Source organism: Schistocerca nitens, chromosome 6 (assembly GCF_023898315.1).
Source record: "Schistocerca nitens isolate TAMUIC-IGC-003100 chromosome 6, iqSchNite1.1, whole genome shotgun sequence".
Lineage (NCBI taxonomy): Eukaryota > Metazoa > Arthropoda > Insecta > Orthoptera > Acrididae > Schistocerca > Schistocerca nitens.
This window is the reverse complement of record NC_064619.1, coordinates 454056835-454078788: the sequence shown is the minus strand read 5'-3', so window position 1 is coordinate 454078788 and position 21954 is coordinate 454056835.

The following is a 21954-nucleotide window of genomic DNA, read 5'->3' as shown; positions in this document are numbered from 1 at the left end:
ACATGCTGGCCACTCTAGTCAAGCAATGTTGTTATCCTGAAGGAAGTCATTCAGAAGGTGTGCGTGATGAGGGTAAGAATTGTCGTCCTTGGAGACGAATGCCTTGCCAAGATGCTTCTGATATAGTTTCACTTTCAGTTGGAGGATGGCATGCATGTATCGTACAGCTGTTATGGCACCTTCCATGATCACCAGCAGCATACATCGGCCCCACATAATGCCTCCCCAAAACAGCAGGGAACCTTCACTATGCTGCACTTGCTGGACAGTGCGTCTAAGGCTTTCAGTCTGACTGGGTTTCCTCCAAACACGTCTCCGACGATTGTCTGGTTGAAGGCATATGCGACGCTCATCGGTGAAGAGAATGTGATGCCAATCCTGAACGGTCCAATCAACATGTTGTTGGGCCCAACTGTACTGTGCTGCATGGTGTCATGGTTTCAAAGATGCATCTTGCCATGGATATCAGGAGTGAAATTGCGCATCATGCAGTCTATTGCACACAGTTTGAGTCATAACATTATGTCCTGTGGCTGCACAAAAAGCATTATTCAACAAGGTGGCGTTGCTGTCATGGTTTCCTCCAAGCCATAATCCATAGATAGCAGTCATCCACTGCAGTAGTAGCCCTTGGGCGGCCTGAATGAGGCATGTCATTGACAGTTCCTGTCTCTCTGTATCTCCTCCGTGTCTGAACAATATCGCATTGATTCACTCTGAGACACCTGGACACTTCCCTTGTTGAGAGCCCTTCCTGGCACAAAGTAACAATGCGGACATGATCGAACTGCGGTATTGACTGTAGGCATGGTTGAACTACAGACAACATGAGCCATGTACCTCCTTCCTGGTGGAATGACTGGAATTGATCGGCTGTTGGACGCCCTCCGTGTAATAGGCACTGCTCATGCATGGTTGTTTACATCTTTGGGTGGATTTAGTGACATCTCTGAACAGTCAAAGGGACTGTGTCTGTGATAAAATATCCACAGTCAACAGCTATCTTCAGGAGTTCTGGGAACCACGGTGATGCAAAACTTTTTTTGATGTGTGTATTTTTAAGTAATCTTGCTATGTATTTGATAAAATGCTATATCCGGTTCATCTAGAGAGACTTTTATACACTCCTGGAAATTGAAATAAGAACACCGTGAATTCATTGTCCCAGGAAGGGGAAACTTTATTGACACATTCCTGGGGTCAGATACATCACATGATCACACTGACAGAACCACAGGCACATAGACACAGGCAACAGAGCATGCACAATTTCGGCACTAGTACAGTGTATATCCACCTTTCGCAGCAATGCAGGCTGCTATTCTCCCATGGAGATGATCGTAGAGATGCTGGATGTAGTCCTGTGGAACGGCTTGCCATGCCATTTCCACCTGGCACCTCAGTTGGACCAGCGTTCGTGCTGGACGTGCAGACCGCGTGAGACGACGCTTCATCCAGTCCCAAACATGCTCAATGGGGGACAGATCCGGAGATCTTGCTGGCCAGGGTAGTTGACTTACACCTTCTAGAGCACGTTGGGTGGCACGGGATACATGCGGACGTGCATTGTCCTGTTGGAACAGCAAGTTCCCTTGCCGGTCTAGGAATGGTAGAACGATGGGTTCGATGACGGTTTGGATGTACCGTGCACTATTCAGTGTCCCCTCGACGATCACCAGTGGTGTACGGCCAGTGTAGGAGATCGCTCCCCACACCATGATGCCGGGTGTTGGCCCTGTGTGCCTCGGTCGTATGCAGTCCTGATTGTGGCGCTCACCTGCACGGCGCCAAACACGCATACGACCATCATTGGCACCAAGGCAGAAGCGACTCTCATCGCTGAAGACAACACGTCTCCATTCGTCCCTCCATTCACGCCTGTCGTGACACCACTGGAGGCAGGCTGCACGATGTTGGGGCGTGAGCGGAAGATGGCCTAACGGTGTGCGGGACTGTAGCCCAGCTTCATGGAGACGGTTGCGAATGGTCCTCGCCGATACCCCAGGAGCAACAGTGTCCCTAATTTGCTGGGAAGTGGCGGTGCGGTCCCCTACGGCACTGCGTAGGATCCTACGGTCTTGGCGTGCATCCGTGCGTCGCTGCGGTCCGGTCCCAGGTCGACGGGCACGTGCACCTTCCGCCGACCACTGGCGACAACATCGATGTACTGTGGAGGCCTCACGCCCCACGTGTTGAGCAATTCGGCGGTACGTCCACCCGGCCTCCCGCATGCCCACTATACGCCCTCGCTCAAAGTCTGTCAACTGCACATACGGTTCACGTCCACACTGTCGTGGCATGCTACCAGTGTTAAAAACTGCGATGGAGCTCCGTATGCCACGGCAAACTGGCTGACACTGACGGCGGCAGTGCACAAATGCTGCGCAGCTAGCGCCATTCGACGGCCAACACCGTGGTTCCTGGTGTGTCCGCTGTGCCGTGCGTGTGGTCATTGCTTGTACAGCCCTCTCGCAGTGTCCGGAGCAAGTATGGTGGGTCTGACACACTGGTGTCAATGTGTTCTTTTTTCCATTTCCAGGAGTGTATTTTGTAATTCCCTCGGAACCGGTAAACTCATATGAATGTCTGGATGTACAATTTGTGATGATACGAAGTGGAATGATCACATAGACTCAGTTGTAGGTAAAGCAGGTGGCAACCTTGATTCATTGGTGGGATACTGAGATAATAAAGTCTCTTTGCGAAGTAGATTGTTTGAAAAATACTTATTCATTCCATCTCAGAGTACTGCTCAGTACTCAAGTGTGTGGGAGATATACCAAATGGAACTAACAGGTGATATTGATCATATACTAAGGAGGTTATGAAAACTGGTCAGAGGTCGGGTTGTCTTATGGGAGAAAATCACAGAAATACTGAAAATGTGTACTGGAAAATGCTTGAAGATAGATGCCAACTATTCTGACATGCTAACGAATTTCTTCAGCTCTCCATCTAAACTGCAACTCTTCACTGTCCGCCACTCCCACCATACTGTCCGTCCCCCTCCCCACCCCAGCCTCCTCCTTACCCCCACCCAGCCACCACTCTCATCATGCACTGACGCTGCTGCTCGCAGTGTGGTTTCAGTTCTCTGAGACTGCAGACGTGTGTGCAAGTTGCTTTTGCGTGAGTGTGTATGTGTATTTGTGTATGTGTCTACTGCTAACAAAGGCCTTAATGGCCGAAAGCTATAATTGTGTGAATCTTTTTGTTGTGCCTATTGCGACTCAGCATCTCCGCTATAAATACAAGGTGTGATAAAAAGTACAGGAACTTTCGTTTTTCGTAAAGAATATTTATTTGTTCATCAACACCAACTTTGTCCCCTCCAAAGTAATCCCCCTCAGATATAATACATTTGTGCCAGTTCTTTCTCTAATCTTGGATGCACTTCTGGAACTCACTTTTAATTATGGTGTTCAGCTCCCTCAGAAATTCTGTTTTTCTCTCACCAATGGCGGCAAAATGATGTCCTTTCATTGTTCTCTTCAACATCAGGAATAAAAAGAAGTTGCAGGGGACCACATCCTGTGAATATCATGGCTAGGCAATGTAACTTTTTTTTTTTTTTGCTGAATAATCATGAACAAGCATTGGGGTGTGAGTGTGAGCATTAATGTGATGCAATTTCCACAAGTGCTTTTGCCACAATTCAGTATTCCTTATTACCCATAAGACCATAAGGCAGGAACTCATGATGCATCATCCCTTTGTAACTGAAGAAAACAGTGAGAAGAGCCCTCACATATGATCAAACTAGTCAAATGTTCTTCTGTCTTGGCACTTCAGGCAGCGTTTATTGGGATGATTGGACTTTGGTTTCTATGTCGTACCCATGTTTTGTCACCTGTAATAACCTTGTTTAGGCGTTCTGGATCATTATCAACTTCATTCAGCAATTTCTGAGTGATGTCTACACTATGTTGTTCTCAGTCAAAATTCAACAATTTTGGAACAAACTTTGATGCTACGCATTTAAAAAAAAAGTGCTTAGCATGAACCAAAGGATATGCTGATGCCATCAGCAACCTCTGTGATGGTGATTCAATGATTTTCCAGAACCACTTGCTTTACTTCTTCCACATTTTCATCAGTAATTGGTGTGCTAAGGCGTTCAGGACAGTCATCATATTCAGTGTCTTCTCAATCCTCTTTGAAATGTTTATATAATTCATAAAGTCTCATTTTGCTCTTAGTGGATTCACCAAAAGTCACAGTCAACATTTCAAATGTGGTGCTACACCTCATTCCATTTTGCACATAATATTTAATGCAAATTATTTGATCCATCTTTTTCCAGAATAAAAATTCCCTGAGCAGTCAAAAATGTGTATAACCATTCTGACCGTCAACAATAAACTAAATGTTCTAAACAGCTGAAAATGCAAACGTACATCAGGAACATGTTTACCAACAAGATGAAAAACAATTTTGAAAATAAGACGTATAAAGGATGCAAAATTAAAAAAAAAAAAATCCCTTACTTTTTGATCACATCTTATGTACTACAGTACCCTACATATCATTCCCATATGAACTGTGAGTATAAGATTTGACACATTACAGCATGCACAGACACATGTATCGTCATTCTTTCCACACTTCATACTCAAATGGAGTTAGAAGATAGTCTAATATGTGGTAGAATGGGAAGTACCCTCAGCCACACACTTAACAGAGATTTACAGAGTATGATTATTGTGTATGAAAACATTGTATCTAAATGATTTGAGGAACAGTCCACAAAGGTGAGAGTAGTTCCGTGGCAGCAAAGATCAGCTGCCCACAGTCTTTTTGAGCACATCTGGGACACTATTGAATGAGACTTGTGGTTCATGGAACAGGCTCCAACCAATCTTTGTTAGTTTTTGGTGGTTGAGCTGTCGTGGATCATGATAGCCCCCCCAAATGCTTTCAGTGTCTCATGGAATACATGTCATGGTTTATTGTGAAAGTTATCATAGCGGAAGAGGTTGCTAGTCGCTATAAGGTAAACATCTCTTATCTGATCATTAGGGGGGAATGTTTGTGAACTGAAAGAAACATGTTTTAGTGAAATGACTGTGAATATCAGGATACATCACTGCTTACCAAATAAGAGTTCACACTGCAGGTATGGCAACCATATACAAGAGTTGGCTTTTAAGTTTTTACAAATGACCATTAGATGGTACTCTTGAGATGCGACATTATTACTGTTTCAAGGTTTCTTGTTGTTGTTGTTGTTAAAACAATGGAAGCCCAGAAACTGGCCAGCTGGTTTGTCTGCAGTGAGTTTAAAGAAACAGTATTGTGAAAAAATTGAAATTTCTTGTGAAGGTTTTATTTATCTAACAATTAAGATGACCCGGAGTCTGGTGCGATATTGTATTGCCTGCAAAATTCACACCTCTCTCACATTGGGTGACTTACTTGATCTGCACAGCCGATTTTTGTCTCTGGATTGCCAGCTCTGTTGATCTCCAAAACCTTCTCTGAAGAATAATGCTGGTTTAGTACTCGAAGAATACTTTTAACTCAGACATAGTATATTTCAGGTTCCACAGAGAACAAATCCAATATTTCTCACATCAATATTCGAATGTTTATAAGTCAACCGATTTGTCTCACATTAGACTCAATTAAATACATCTGTAATAACATAGTTTTTACAACCACATAATTTATGAACAGGTCTTGCTCCTAGCAAGCCCAACACATGAAGCATAATTAATAATGTTTCAACTGTTCTTCTTTTTTCTCGTTACAATAGTCAACAATATAAAACACCATAAGATACATAAACGCTCCTTGTTCTTTCAATATGACTTCCGTGGCACGAGTGGCAAACACTTGTCAATGCCATTCGACCATCGTGCCTACCTTGTACCCATGACTCCTTTCCAGTCTGTACGCATAAATATGTGTTCCACAGTATGTATGTTCTTTCACACTTATTTTTAAAATATTGTGTGTTCAAGATGGTAGAAGGATGAGTGGTTCTAGAATTTACACGGAAATTCTCGAATCACTACATTTATATGGTTTTATACAATTTTTGTAAAGGCCTAACTCCACAACAATGCCTTGAATTATGCTATTCAACATTTATTAATTAAACTCTTGCAGAAAAACCCATTTACAATGGATTTGCAGAATTTTATTGTGGTTATGCTTTCATCTGCAATGAATTTCATGAAAACTGAGCAGACTTAGCTTATAAATATTGATTATGTGCACAACACGATTGTAGTGGTTCGGCATGTGGCTTACCATGAGACAAAGCACCACAAGATGTAGTGTAGACTACAGTAAATGTGATTTTGCATGAACAGGCACCTTTGAAAAACAGTCTGTTCCTAGTGGATTCTGTACAGTGAGACCAAAGCTCAAAAATGGACTTGAGTCAGTTGATGTGAGGAAATGCTCAAAAACTTCAGTTGAGGAAGTGCAATCTGCATGCACAACATTGCAATAGGAATCAAAACTTGGATATATTGTCACATCTTAAGGAAAAGGTCATCAATGAAATACAATACTTGGCACTGAAAGTACGTTTATTAAAAATACCAGTGTACAGCTAGAATATAACTGACATCGTGTATGAAGAGTGCGCCTACTTACACAAACATTGAATATTCTGTATTGCTGGTATTTATATGGACATTGAATATTCCAGAATATACAAACATGAGATAGTTCAAGGACCTTCCAGAAATGATAAATACAAAATAATAAATAAATATTGGTTGTCAGGTTTCAACTGGTGACTCACAGCTCGTGGCATTGCTCCCTCTTCTGCAGGAACAGCAACCTGCTATTTCAGAAGTTGTCATTGGAGGCAACTGCAACACCCTAGATCTAGATCGACATCTTGTCAGTGGTCCTCTACATGGTGGCGCTGGCAGATCCTCGCTTTCTGCTCATGTTGTTAAATCTTCTTCACTTTGATGAGCATTGAAGGTAGCCTATCCCATTGAAGCTTTGTGATTTTCAAATGGGTCTTCAATTTCTGATCGTCAGTGTGCACCTCCGGACTGTATTATGGCATCTGTAGGACATGGACAGCATCACTATACTTTTGTCTTGATGAAGGATTATAGCACTCTGGGTCTTCCTCCAAAGCGTCCAAGGTCTGTATGTGAGACAGCTACCATGCTTCTCTGATCCTGTTGATGAGATGTTTCATGTAGTTATTCTGGATATCATCTTATTGAAATAGGAACAGTGTATCCATTGCAATTTTGACCTCATCACCATGGAGCAAGAAAAACAGTGTAAAGCCTGTAATGTCTTGCTTCACTATGTTTTATGTGAATGTCATGATGGGTAGTATGGTATCCCAGTCTCTCTGTTCGATATCAACATACATTGAGACCACATCTGCCAATTCTTGTGAGCCTGTATGTTTGTGGATAATATGCAGTTGTCATCCTGTGGATGCTGTTGCAATGTGAAATAATCTCTGATAATAGTCTTGACTGGAAATCTTTTCCATGATCATAAATCATCACCTGGAGTGCTCCTTGCTTCAAAATAAGGTTTTTTACTAGGAACTTTGCAATTTCTGGAGTTTTGGCAGTTGACACAGGTTTGGTAACAGCAAAACAGGTTAGGTAGGCAGTGCAAATCATTATCTGTCAATTTCTGTGTGTTTCCAGTTTAGTAGAATGGCACTACTGTAGATGGGACTGGTACCAGATGCTGCACAATTAACATTCCTTACAGTGGCTTACATAGTGACTAACAAATTGGTGGAGACCTGGCCAGTGATACCTGCATCTGATTCTGTCTAGGGCCTTCACGAATTCCAGGTGACCAGATGTTGGAGCATCATGGAAAAACTTCAGGGTCAGATGGGCGTAGATGATGAGCAACCATATCCACACCATGGGTTCATAGTTTGTCTAATACAGTGCTCCATTTGTTAACTGGAATTTTCCTTCAGTCAATTCTTCCTCCTTCAAGGCTTCTACGGTTTTAGGGAAAGCTGGCTCCCCCCTCTGTTTGGCATCATTTAGTACAGAAATGAGAAATGGCAGAGTTCACCCTTGGTGGTGTGTTCTGCCAAAGGGTTCCTTGGAAAGCAGTTAGCATCTTTGTGTTTGTACCTTGTTTTGTATACTACTGTGAGGTCATACTCCTGGAGCCTCAGTGCCCATCTCACCTGTCGACCCATCAGATCATACAGGCTAGTCAGCCAGCATGGAGAATGGTGGTCTGCTACAGAGCTCAATGGTTTATCAAATAAATACGGCCACAACTTGTTGACGGACCAAACAACAGCAAGACACTCCCTCTTGGTTGTGGAGTGATTCATCTCAAAGAGTACTCTGGAAGCACCTTTTCTGTCAGTATGAGTGGTGTCTTTGGACATGTCTGAAGGAACAGACTCCACTCATACAAATATATATGTGCCGTGGAGGCCAATATGATCATTCAGTGCAGAGCACTCTACACTCAACCTCATGTGGGACATCGCGTGGTGTGATGAGCAAACAGAGAAAAAAGGGCAAGGGGATGCTATTTTGGTTATGTGCGATAACTGGGAATTTGGATTGAGGGAGAAGGGGAAGGGCATGCTTCACTAGTCTGTGCAGTTGTATCTAGCCATTATGCCATGGTTGTGTAGATTGTTAACGCATCTGCCCAGTAAGCAGGAGACCTGCGTTTATTCAGTGTTGATACTAATTTTCATTTGTCGCCAATGAATTCTTCCGCTACCCAAATGCAGCAGAGATTGAAATTTATCTTTTCTGACCATATTACCTTTTTATCACCTTCCTGAATTTGCACTACAGCTGCACCTGTCCCATAACCACCAGCATCAGTGTGAAGTTCTTTCTGAGCATTCTCATCTTACAATGCTAGTACTGGAGATGATGTTAGAGCTTCCGTAAGGACTAGGAAATATCATTCTTGTGCATTGTTCCATGAAAATTTGGTGTCTGTGCAATAGTTTTTGCAAGGGACATACCTCAGTACAGAAGTTCTTTATGAACAGGCAGTAGCACAAGAACATTCTGAGCAAACTTCTCACATCAAGAATATGCCGATGGGTTGGAAAATCTCTGACTGCTCGTATTGTCCTCGGATTGGGTCAGACTCCATCACCATTCACTAGATGCCCAAATACTTTTATTTCTTGGGAGCAAAGTGGCAGTTTTTAGGATTCAGGTGGAGAACTGCAATCTGAACATATTTCAACATGGCTGTCAGGTGGGTTAGATGATCTTCAAATGTCTTCAAAAAAATGACGTTGTCATCGGGACACCAAAGATACACTGTGTATTTAAAGTGTGAAAGCAGGTTGTCCGTAGTATTTTTGAATGTGGCTGGAGCTTTACACAATACAAATGACATAACTCATAGCTAAACCCATTGAGACAATGTGGAGTTATTAATGCACTCTTTTACCTAGTTACCCTTTACAATCTCACTTTCCTGGTTAGCTTCCTCAACCTCAATTTGCTGGTAACCTGTCAGCATGTCCATAGGCGAGGAATATTTTGCTCCTTTCAAGCAGCCCAAGGTATCCACAGGCCTGCAATGTGGGGCACCTATGCAGCATCATCTCATCAGCGTGGAAGCCGCTTCCCATAAATCAGCATCAGACAGAGTCAACATAGTGGGTGTGTTCTGCCTAACTGAGCCATGGCAAAGTGTGTACTGAAATTGAATAAAGCATTCTTTACTGTCAGCGGTGTTTCCTCTGGGCCCTCCAGCCCGTCACCACCACCACCATCACCACCACCACCACCACCACCACCACCGTTAACCCCACCAATTGCAACTAAAATCTTCAGCCAGTAACCCCACGAATTGCAACTACAATCTTCGGTGTGGATCAGGAGAGCCAATGTCACTGAAGGCAACAGCAGAGGGTGTCCTCCCCCCTGCAGTGTGACGCTTGAGTTGCAGCCTACAATATCATCATTGAGACTGTTTTTGTTCTTTTCTGGTGACAATCATGGGAATGAGGATGAGGGGGCATGGTAATAATAGGGTTACTTTTGTAAAATTGGAGGAATCAATAGACTTATCACAGCATAAGGGTAATTCTACAGCTATGTGGCTAGATGCTGCATGCTGCACACAGTGCAATTTGCATGGTCATTCTGCCACTTGCACTGAGTCGATGGAAGATGTTTGCTTTACTTGTAGTCATTCTGGGCCAGGTGCAGCTCATGATTTCCATACTGATTGGAACTTACCTAGATCTCGGGCTATGCTACAAATCAGTCTATCACCACAGCAAAGATTTCTAGTGGGGGGTGGGGGGCAGGGGCCTTATCATACTCTAGCCAAGCATTTACATACTGTATTTTCTGTCCATTTCATAATCAGCTACTAAATAACATCAAAAACTAACTCCAAGATAAAATCTATAGGTAGCTTATTTATCACCGAATGTCACATTACCTGAGAGTTTAACACAACAAATCATCCTAAAAGACATGTTTTGAAGACACCTTTAAGGCAGTATGTGTTAGCTTCACTGCATACATAATGTTTTTGGTATTTTCAGTTGAAAACTTCGATGTTACTGTTTTGAGTGCCAAAACTGTGGAGTTTATGAGTTCATGTGATGTTTCCACGATGTCACAGATCTTGTGCTGTGATTGGCTGATGTGAGCAATCCAAACAAGCGCTATGGTAATGTACACCCCATATTTGTTGTATTTATACTTGAGTATTTACAAAAATGTTCATTTTTAAGTGATAAAATGCACACAACCACTCAGCAACATTGTACATTGCTCTGTTAAAATTTTGTTTATAGCCTTGACTTGATTTACACAGTTTTTGTTCTTGATTCATGTTTACATCAGATCTGAGTGCAACAAGCTCCTTCACTTTCATCCTAACTGCATGTTCTGAAATTTTACCTGATAAAGTACACACTGAATTCATATGGTGTTCTTTTTGAACTCGTGGTATGCCTCTGTTATTCACAAAAATGCAAAACTCACTAAACTCATGCATAATACACTCACAAAAAGAAACTTGCGAAAAAATCACATTACCCCTAGTCAGAAAGCAAGGAAGCTAAAGTAAAGGGACATATTTCGCGTGTGATGCATATTTTGTGTGCTTTTTTCTCTAATCATTCGGGAAACTCTCGCTAGGTGATAATACTTACGTTACTTTGCTGTAGTGCACTCTGGCAACACATTTGCAAAATTATTCCAATGATGGATATAACAACCAATAGCAGATACAACAAACTCTCTAAAACAGTATCAATGCAATGACACTAAATGTCAATTAATGATGCAGTTAAGGAGAACAGAGATATACAGGACAGTGTTTCGATAGTGAAGTTTCACCAACTCTGTTCATTTCCTTTACATGGAAGCAAATGAACATGAAAATTATGTGCAGGTTGGCAGAACACACTTAGGCTGAAACACCAGAGCCTTCAGGACCCTATAAGAGCTGTACTCCAAGGAAGCCATGCCCCCAGACTTCTGCTACAAAGAGCTAAGCGGCATTTCAAGGTGCATCCTTAAGACTAGCTACTGCTGTTTGAAAAACATTACTTGATATCACATATCAACAGTTCCGAAAATGTTGACCACCATTCATTAAACCCATGTAGAAAATATGCGAAATCTGTTCTGATAATTTAAATTCTGTTATATGTCATGAGAATTTTTTTAATGTTTATTTTTGGTTGGCTGGCTCTGCCTGAGAGACTTTAATTATGAGCCACAACTGTTGTGTGTACATGGCTAGGCAATATATTGTGCCTCAGTGGTTCATGCATGGGCAAAAGAAGTAGGTTGGTAGTGCAGATAGCTGTGAAGTGTTCTATTTAGGTTATTCTCGGATTATTATTTCTCTGTTGTTTTTGGATTATTAATTTTGAGTTTTGAAAATGAGTGACATTTGGGCAATGACAAAATCAGACACAAGCTCAATTAAGAGGGAATAAATTAGTTTCAGATAATAGTCTAGTGGATAAAAATGAGTAAATAGAACTGTTGAAGTCACAGACTCTATGAGTGGATCTGGCTGTTGCTAACCTTGTTTCTCTCTTTTCTGGTGGGTCATCTGAGGATGTATTGGCACTTGTGGAGGATATCAACTCATCTGCTGACACAGGAGGTTGGTCAGATAAGCAGTTTTTACAGGTAGCAAGGTTAAATTTAACGGGAGAAGTGAAGTAAATTGTATGATGCACAAGGCAGAGACTTCGCATCAACTTAGACAGGCAATCCTGTTGGAAGAAAATTCGCAACTGAGCATTACAGCAGACGTTGAAAATACCGCTTCAGTTGTAAATTACTTTATTTTCAAATTACTTTATTTTCACACGACCGGTTTCGGACTGTTATAAGCCCATCCTCAGGTGTCATAGCTGTGCTGTGGTCCCTGAGTGCCGCATGTTCAGGCGCGGTGTGCTGCCTATGAGCGCATAGGCAGCACACCACACCTGGTACATTCGGCGCTCAGGGACCACAGCACAGCTAAGACACCTGAGGATGGGCTTATAACAGTCTGAAACCGGTCATGTGAAAGTAAAGTAATTTACAACTGAAGTGGTATTTTCAACCTCTGCTAACTCAGACACAGATTAGAACAAAGCTGTACAAAACAGAACGGTGCATGGTGTTTCTCTGAACAATTGAGAGTGGTTTCCAAAAGTCATAATGAAGCAGTAGAAGACTTTGTAGATAAAACTAGGAAACGTGATGTACATGCTTCTGAGTTAACACAGAGTAAGGAGATAAATGAAGTGTTGCTACAAGAAGCCAAGAAACATGTGCTTAATGCTTTTCTAAGAGGTTTAAATGTATTCACATCAAACGTAAAATGTTTTAATTGTGGATGTGTAGGTCATGCAGAGGCAATGCTACCAGCCACAGAGGGACAATGGGGATGGTATGGACTGTTTAATAGGGGGAATGGCAGAGGAGGTCTAGGGTGGTGTGAAGTACCTGTTAAAATTAGGAGGGAACCACAGAGTCACTGGAAGTAATTCCCATTAAAGGTAAAGGCAGTAAAAAAGAATGGTGAGGCAGAATATACCATAGTGAGTGTGATAAGTGGTATGGAAAATAAAGTTTTGTTGGACTCAGGGGTGCATGTGTCAGTGGCCTCGAGAGAGTTAGTTAGTAGGAGGCATTGGAACCCACCACATTACAAGCTGCATGGAGTAGGGGATAGTGATATAGTACCATTGGAGTCAGTAATAATGAATTTTTTGTTTGAGTAAACCAGGTTTAGACAGTGTATGGAGGTGAGAGCTACAGCATAATCCTAGAATTAGACTTTCTGCATCAACATCATGTCATAATTGACTTTCAGCGACATACAACAGAGATTAGTGGGAAGACGTTCCTGCTAGGGGACACTGTTGTCAGTATCAATCTGTCATGAGGATCATCTTTTGTAGAGGACAATCCAGTTAAACCATGAACAGTGACATTAAGCCTTAATTCAAATGATTTTGTATTGAGTGGCACTGGAAAGTCACTATGGGTGACCGTGGAGCCTGACTTACTAAGTGATATGTAATGTATACTGGAACCACTGGAAGATAATGAGGTATTAGTTGCAGCATGTCGTTTGGTGAGACATAGTGTTGTACACTTACAAGAGAGGGACACAGGCAAAGTAGTACCTATCACTGTGAATAATTTTAATGCTGAGGAGGTCAAATTACTGAAGGGAACATTGTTAGCCACATTGAAGATTCTGAATGAGGAACATTGCCACACAGGAAGTGCAGGCTGTAAGAGAGTACAAGTTGCTGCAAGGACTGCATTTTGTGAAAAATTGAAGCATTTGAATGAGACAGAAAGGATACAGATGGAGGACCTGTTGCTAGAATTTCAAGATCTGTTTCTTCCATGAGGGTCATTGGCTGTTACACAATTAACACAGCACAGGATTGTGATGGGATGAAGTACCAGTATAACAAAGACTGTAAATGAGATCTGCCACTAGTTTTGGAGGATTTTGTTGATGAACAATTGGCTGATGATATGATAAAAGAAAATAGTAGCCCCTGGAGGGCAGGATTTGTAATTATACCGAGAAGTCTGCAGATGGCTCAACAAAATATCAGTTCTGTTGTGATAATCACAATTTAAATAGTAAAACTATGACAGATACCAACCCAATTCCAAACATCACAGAGAGTAATAGTAATAGTATTCTTGATAATGGACTTGAAGAGGGGATACCATCAGTTAGAAGTGACTCTGGAAGACAGAGCAAAAAATGCATTTCTAGACCTTTAGAACAATGCTGTTTGTGTTAAAAAATGCACCAGCACATTCCAGCATTTATTGGATGGAGTATGAAAAGGATTATAACTCCATCAGTACCTGGTGTATCTTTACTACATAATTGTCTTTTTGAGAGATATACAGGAGCCTAAGCAACAAATGAGGGAAGTATTCAAGAGGTTACTGGCAGCTTGTTTAACACTAAATACTGAGAAATGTCACTTTGTGCTATAAAGGTCAACTATTTAGGCCACTTAATAGTAAGCATGGTGTAAGAACTGATCCTAAATTAGTGCAAGCAGTGCAATATCCAGGAACAACCAAGGAGCTACCATCTTTTCTAGGTCTCATAAATGATTATAGAAAGTTTGTGGAGGGGTTTACAGCTGTTGAAGAAGGGTGTTAAATTTTTGTGGTCAGAGGAATGTCAGGGAGCATTTGTTGAATTGAAGGAGGTGCTAACACTGGGTCCAGTGTTGGTGTTTCCAGACTTTCAGAAGGAGTTTACATTATTGTGTGATGCATCAAAACGTGCTCTTGGGTGTGTTTTGAGCCAGAAGGTAATTGGTTAAGAACATCCTACTGCCTTTGCGTCAAGACAGTTGAAGGGAATCAAGAGGAATTATTCTATAACAGACAGACAGACAGACAGACACTTAGGTTTGTGTATGGAGTATCGTATCTCTGGAGTTACCTGTACAGAAAGAAGTTCAACATAATGGCAGACCATGCCGCTTTGAAGTGTTTACTAGGTTTGAAGAACTTATCAAGTGGATTGACGAGATGGGATTAAAACTCAGTGAATTCGAGTATGAAGTAACCTAAAAACCAGGGAAGAAGCATGGAAATGTGGAAGGGTTAAACAGGAAAATAGCATTAGTATGAGACTGTGTCATCCTTACTGAATGGCAAATAGCACAGAGCACCAACAAGGAGAATAAACAGTATAGCAAGTAACAAGGGGGGAGGGGGGTGTCTGTTTTACAGGCATGACAGATTATTGTGTAGAGAATTGTGTAAGCAGAGTTGGAAGAATTACTACATGGAACATATGGCCATGTTTTATTGGGCCATAGGGGATGCAGGGCAATGAATCAGAGTGGTGGAAAGGTACTGGTAGAAGTGAAGGAAAACTGATGTCAATCAGTACATCAGAAATTATGTTGAATGTACACTGCAGATTTAAATAAAAAGCAAGTAATATTGCAGAGATTTCTAGAAACAACGGAATCATTTAGTTTCATTGGGATGGATGTGTTACGACCCAAACATCAGCAGGTAATTGTTTTTTGCTGACCTTAATTGGCCTTTTTTCTCCTTACAGTGAGATGGTGCTGATGCCAGACCAACAGGCTGTCATAGTCACCCAAGCATTAGTTAATAGGTGGATATTGAAGTTTGGGGTGCTGGAGACAATAATTATGGACCGTGGGATGAACTTCATATCTGACCTGATGAAAGGGTTTTCTTCATTATTAAAAGCGAAAAAGTTAACCCTTGAGTGGGTGTGTCGATCTTCATAATACAAATGGGCGTGCAACATCCTTCATACACATGTAAAGGATAGATGTCTTCATGTTACCAAGGTATACATATTTGAGTGTAACCTCAGTTTGGTCTAAGTTTAGTGAATGATTATAAAATAAACTTATATAACATGAGCTAAATCACCATTTAAATAAGAATAAAATAAACTTTCATTGTATCTCTCTGTTGCTGTGTTCAAGTATTACTGTGCAGTAATGACCACACAGAGCATTAAACAGGTCAGCTGCAGCAGATACCCTCCAAACGCTTATTCGATTACTAATTATCTTTAGGGGATTGTGCTGCTACTTCTGAATTTGGACAATTTTCTTGTACGGATCGTAAATTTTTTTCTCAGTTGCCTCACTGCTCACTTGGGCATACAACACCATAGCTTACACTGAGTTAGCCGAAGCAATAATGAAGGAACAAAAGTGTGCCCACAGTTGTAAAACAACAATGGAATGGTGCAAAACAATGTTACTTGTGCTTAGTGCACTTTATACATGGGCGTACCTGCTCGAGGATTGAAAACTAGTCCACTTCGTCCTCAACCTAACAGAAGGACAGAACAAATTCATCAGACAATTGGAAAGCTGCTTAGTTATTATGTGAACATACATAATTTGGAATGGAACCCATATTTATCATTTGTAGTGAGTGTATACAACTCCAAAATGTACACTAGCACAGGGTTGCTGCCATTCGAAGTGGTGTATGGAAAGAAAATCACCCTTTGATGTGATTAGACAGAAAGAAGGCAGGAATGGAGGATCGGTCCAAGACTTTGCAAGAACAATGATGGAAGTGTGGAAGAGGATCCAGAAAGCAAATATGAAGGTACTGAAGAAGCCAGAAGAGGCAGCGAAGTGAGTGGGAATGTTACCACAATGCAAAGTAGGCCAATGGGTGATACTATCAAATCCGTATACTCTGAACAGGAAAACAAAAAAGTTTGTCACACTGGTCCAAGGGCTGTACCAATTGAAAGCATGTCACCAGTATTTGTCAGGCTACAGTTATATAGGGGAGGTGACAATGGTCTATTTTCTCAGGTTACTGTGCAGAGAAAGGTGAGAGAAGAAGAATGCTAGTTTTGGCAGTACTGTTCCACTTCACTGAGGGCAGAGTGAGGGCACTCCAAGACCATCACCTGTACAATATCTGAGGTGGTTAAGAAAGGTGCAAAGAGAATTACTGCCAGAATTACAGTTGGAAGCAGAGTTCAGCAGCCAGATCTTGCCGTTCTAATACCATGGAACAACTGTGGATGTTACGACAGGTAATGTACGGTTGTACGTGTCAGTGAGGTTTCCAGCACCAAATAAGTATGCATTGTTTAAATGTTACACAGTGCACACCTATCAGTGAAACTCATGGTAGTTGGGAGATTTAATACAATTAAGAGAGGAGGGAGTATTACAAGCAGCAGAAAATGGGGACTGACATGTAGTGATAACCAGGTGTGATCTTCAGCAATGCCAGAGCGGGGTGGTCACTATATGCCCAACTTGCGAGGTTACGATGAGTGGAAGCAAATGCATCATGCAGTTGTTCAGGAGTAAAGTAAAGGGACGTCTGTGCTAAAAAGTGGTGATGGAATCAAAGCCATATTTTCAGAGAGTGGGTCTGCATTGGGTGTATGGAGTATACAAAGCCATAGTAGTAGTGTTTACTAGTTGCTATGAGCAAGGAAAGCTCGTGAGAGCAAAATGTTTGGAATTACAAGGCAGTGGATTGTTGATCAACAGAACTAAGTGTGATATCAAAGGGCCTACAATTTGTTTACCAACCGCAATAACAGGGTTTACACCCCTGAATGTAACACAGCCACAGCTGTATTGCCCAGACAAGCCTCTAGGGATGTTGTCCAAACAAAACATTATCTTCCTAAACAGCATGTGGGAACCAAGTGTGGATCATTAACAAAGATGATAGCAGCACAATTGGGGCCAATCAGTGCAGGGCAGTTGCTGCAGCATGTGAAACAGTACAGGACGGTAGGCATCAGGTAACCGTGATCTCGAGTATCACAGTTCCTAGCATCGTAGTGACTCTGATTTTGCTCTGTCTAGTTTTTATATGTATGAAACAAAGAGCCATTCTGGAACCTGATCCAGAGATAAACCAAGACTAGATTCTCCAAGCAGGAGATGAAAAATCAATTTATGAAGTTGGAGATCAATGTAATAATTGTATAGTGGTTAATAGTAGCCAGTATAGCAGTAAATACTTGTTTTAAAAAGTAAGAGTGAATGTAATTTCAATACAGAACTACACCAGTCTTTTAGCAAAACTAATACGTATACTGGCAACAGTAGTAAGAGGTGTTGAGAAAGTTACCTTGAAGAATTGCATTAGTAGCTGCAGTGTGGCAATGTGTGAGTCAGAATAACATGCACATAAGGGTGTTGAGATGCAAGATTAGCCATACTCAATGGAAAACTGCACAGCACAGCAGTAATAACTGTAGCAGGCAGGTTGGTGTCACCACACCAGGGCTGTTCTCTTGTTGGGTGATGTGACTAGGTGATGTTTTAGTGAAACAGATGTAAATATGTCTGAATTTTGAGGCAGAGGAATGGGAGTCCAGCAACATATCATGATGTCAGGGCCACACCAGACAGTGAGATGAATGGGTATTGCCAACAGCAGCTGCAGGTCCGAGACTGGACTGCACTTATTGCTACCAGCACTGAGTTTCCCACAGGACTTAGTGCCACAGCATCATCAACTTTCCACCTGCACCTGCTGCCACCTACACTGACCACAACATCCACATCTACATCTATATAGATACACTGCAATCCACTGTATGGCACGTAATGGAAGGTACCCCTTACTACTAACAGTCATTTACTTTCCTATTCCAGTCGCAAATAGAGTGAGTAAACTACAACTGTCTATATGCCTCCATATTGTCCATGAAGCATGTCCATAACAATTGTGTGTTGTTCGAACTACCAGTAACAAATCTAGCAGACCACCCCTGAACTGTTTCAAAGGAAGGAAGGAAGGAAGAAAGATTAGTGTAACTTCCTGTTGACATATAAGTCATTAGAGACAGAGCACAAGCTCACATTGTGTCAAAGATGGGCAAGGAGTCAGCTATGCCCTTCCAAAAGAGCCACTCCAGCATTTAGCGTTTGCCTGGAGTGATTCAGGAAATCACAGAAAACACAAATCTGGATGGCCAAATGTGGGTTTGAATGTCCTCCTGAATGCTGAATTGCTCCAATGTCTTTCTTTAATCTGACCTGGTACAGATCCAAAGTACTTGAGCAGGTCTCAAGAATAGATAGCACTAGCACCCTATATGCGATCTTCTTTACAGATGAACCACACTTTCCTAGAATTCTCCCAATAAACTGAAGTTGACCATTCTCCTTCCTACCACATTCCTCACATGCTCAATCCATTTGATATCACTTTGCAATGTTATCCCCAGAAATGTAAATGACATGACTATCATGACTATGTGTGTGTGTGTGTGTGTGTGTGTGTGTGTGTGTGTGTTTTTTTTTTTCCTACTCATCCTTATTAACTTAAATTTTTCTTCATTCAGAGTTAGCTGCCATTCATTGCACCAACTATAAATTTTGTCTAAGTCATCTTGTATCCCCATACAGTCACTCAACTTTGACACCTTACTGTACATGACAGTATCATCAGCAAACAAATGTGGATTGCTACCCACCCTGTCCACAAAATGATTTATGTCTATAGAGAATAATAGTGGTCCTATCACACTTCCTGGGACACTGCTGATGATACCCTCGCCTCTGATGAACACTCATCATCGAGGACAACATACTGGGTTTTATAACTTAAGAAGTCTTCGAGCTTCTCACATATCTGGGAACCTTTTCCATATACTTGTATCTTCTTTAACAACCTGCAACGGTGGACCGTCAAATGCTTTCACACACACACACACACACACACACACACACACACACACACACAACAAAACTGAACAAAGAATGTGTTCAAGGATTTTTCAGCAAGTGGATATACGGATATTGGCACATTGGTCTGTATTTCTGCCGGTCAATTCTTTACCCTTTCTTGTATACAGAGTTCCCCATGGGGCTTAATGCCTCAGCACCAGCTGCCATCTGACTCCCACCAGAGACCGATGGGTCAAATCCTGCGGACAGCAGTCTCTACATGCCACCACAGTAAATGTGTGCAAAGCCATGGGGTCTTTTCAGGTGCCATTGTCATGACCTTCAGAGGCTGCTGGTTGTCTATGGACATGCCGTCAGCAGTGCAGGGTGCCTACACAGCACCCTCTCACCAGCTAGGAAGCAGCTGCCCATGTATCAGTAGCAGCCACAATCCACAGAGTGGGACATGTTCTGCCTCCATGAGCCAGGAAAAAGCATGTGCCAGAGCTGAACAAAGCATTCTTTACTGGCTAAGCAGACTTGCTGCTGACTGGCATTGAACATTTTCTTCAGTTTTGCCTGGAACTTATCTCAGCTACTGAGCCTCTCATTATTATTCTCAAACTACTGCTGGGCTGTTGCAACCAAGTAAAAGTATGCATTTGCCAAACACATCATGTCATCCCACCTGCTGCATTTGGTAACTTGGTCAAATCCTTTCAGTCATTTTGTCAGGCCGTGACCAGCATGTCAGAAAAACACTGCTAAATGTCTGAAGTACAGCTGATTTACTGCTCACTTGGAATCCATTGGTCTTCTGAATGTATGGACTGTTTGTATTCCATTTCCTATCCTTGTAGCCAATGGCTTTTAATTGCCTATTTGTGGCCATGGTGATGCAGATGTTTCAAAGTACCCGGTACCTCAACCCAACCAATGTCACATCATAAACACTCAAGTACAAATCAAAAGGGGTCTCAATAAATGCAACACTTAGCACTAAAAGCGTGTTTATTATGAATATCAGTGTCAGCCAGAACAGAACTGACTTCCTGGTCAGTGTGTGCAGCTATTTATACAAAAATCGGATATTCCAGAATGCTGATATTCATACAACCATCGAATATTCCAGATTATGCAAACATTACAAATATGTAGTGACTGAGCCACACTTCTCTCACAGTGTAGTGTCGGTTGTGTTGTATGTGTGCATGTGTTAATTACCATCATGATGCAGCAGTCAAATGGTGTTCCATAGGGTGCTGAATCGAGAGTGAATCACTCCAAGCCATCACGTAGTTTTTATATCAGGATATGTGTTCTGTTGCTTATTCTTTCCTATCTACCATTAAATGGTTATGAGTTGAAGGATACATTTTGTCTTTTGAGTAGATTGTGATCACCAAGCTTTTTAGAATAGTTTCTAGCAAAGAATTCCAGTCCTTAAGGAACTTAATGACGATATTTCACACCCTTGAATATTCACATCCATGCACCTCAGGCTAGAGGACAGATTGGTTGACAACAGTTAACTCAGTACGATCACAGTAGTGGCCCTCATGTGATCTGGCCTATGAAACAACACGAAGTGTGACTAAATCAGATCTGATATTACGGAACCATTGGAGGTGACGATTATATCTGTTTCAGTGCTCGAAGTGTATCTACCCCTCTCCTGGCTGCACAACCTGCTGCTTTAGTTCATGCAGGTGGAAGCCAGTTTCCTTTAATCAGATATTACAGCCAGCTCCACTAAATTCACATTGGTCGTTAGCCAGCTGGAGCAGCATTACAACCTCCCAATATTATATGTCATACGTTGGCCAGACATCTAGAACAGTGGACATTAGATGCAAAGAACATTAGAGGCACTTCTGACAAAGAAAGGCAACTAAATCAGCCATTGCTGAGCACTGTCTGGAACTCAAATATTCCATGAACTATGATGAATCAAGAGTCCTGGCACAGACCCGCAGATACTGGGACAGTGTTATGTGAGAGTCTGTAGAGATAAAAGTGACAGAAAACCTCATGAATCCTGACATTGGGTACTGACTCAGTAGAGCCTCAGATCCTGCACTAGGGTTACTGAAAATGCAATGGAGCAGCAGCAGAACTCCACAAAAAGGAGGACTTAGTGTGTGGACATTGGGAACGGATTCCATGCAGAGCATCAGGTGCACCAGACTGAAGACGGAACATTGCAGGACACTTCATGTGGGAGCACACAGCAGAAGGAGCACCTAGAACTGCACCGAATTGAAAATGGAATACCAGCACTTAGCCTGGCTGACTGAACTGAAGACAGAATGCCT